Source organism: Morus notabilis, unplaced genomic scaffold (genome assembly GCF_000414095.1).
Source record: "Morus notabilis unplaced genomic scaffold, ASM41409v2 Scaffold10259, whole genome shotgun sequence".
Classification (NCBI taxonomy): domain Eukaryota; kingdom Viridiplantae; phylum Streptophyta; class Magnoliopsida; order Rosales; family Moraceae; genus Morus; species Morus notabilis.
This window is the reverse complement of record NW_010359664.1, coordinates 1-956: the sequence shown is the minus strand read 5'-3', so window position 1 is coordinate 956 and position 956 is coordinate 1. Positions and strand designations below refer to the sequence as shown.

General features: G+C 32.8%; 1 long non-coding RNA gene across 1 annotated transcript; it reads right to left on the bottom strand.

Annotated features, from left to right (window-relative positions):
- Nucleotides 1–99: 99 nt before the first annotated feature.
- On the bottom strand, nt 100–849 carry LOC112090981. Its single transcript, XR_002901932.1, has 4 exons — nt 783–849; nt 562–690; nt 278–334; nt 100–177 (listed from the first exon to the last, which is right to left on the bottom strand). It is a non-coding gene; the product is annotated as an uncharacterized LOC112090981 (long non-coding RNA).
- Between the last annotated feature and the right edge of the window lie 107 nt (nt 850–956).

Here is a 956-nt window from a genome sequence, read left to right as displayed (position 1 = left end):
TTTTTTTTTTTTTCATTTTCTATAAAAATAAAAATAAAACCGCCCAGTCGCATAGGACCAACTTTACAAGCATGAGTAAAAAATCACCTTGTTAATAAGATTTTTCTCCGTAAATTTCAATGCATCAACCTCTTCTTTTGAAGTGCAGGCCTTAATTTTTCCTTTTATCACCTCCAACTATATAAAAGAACATTAACACAATTATATCATCTCTTTTTTGTTTTCACGAAAGTTAAAAAAAAAATGAAATTATGATTAAAAGGAAGAGTTCACATACCTCGCGAAACAGGGCGTTAACTTGTTTCATGTCCTTTTCAGCCAAATCGAGGAAGACCTAATATCAATCGAGACAAACATAAAAGTTGAGAAAATGTAAGATAAGCTTATTTCCAAGTTCTTGTCCACTGCATAATGCTCACTTAACGAGATCTCAATTCTTTTCTGTCCCAAGAACCATTTATTATTCTAATTGTCTCACTTGCAATGAGATAATACTTACTCATACTGATTTCAAGAAGCAGATTACAAATTGCAGAGACATATACAGACAGATGCACTAACCTGCTGCCTACGCTTTGTAGGAAGCTCAGAAAGAACATCTTTTTTAAGTCGACGAATCATCAATGTCGCCTTCATCAAATTATGCAATTCTTCATGGTTACTTGCACCTTGATACACTCCAAATATTCCCTAAAGATCCATATTGAAAGCAATAATGAACAGAGGAACAGGGAGGAGATAAAAATGATCTAAGAAGGTTTAAATGAAAGCTTGTTACTTACACCCTTGCAATATCGATTACCATACTCATGAACATATTTATATACATCAGGACACAAGGCCTCCAGCTGTAAAGTTTCAACTAATTCGTCATAAATTTATTATATAAGAAACTTGTGCATTTAATTAAACAACCCTCTAATGCCTTCCAAAATACCTGTTTGAATAGTTCAATT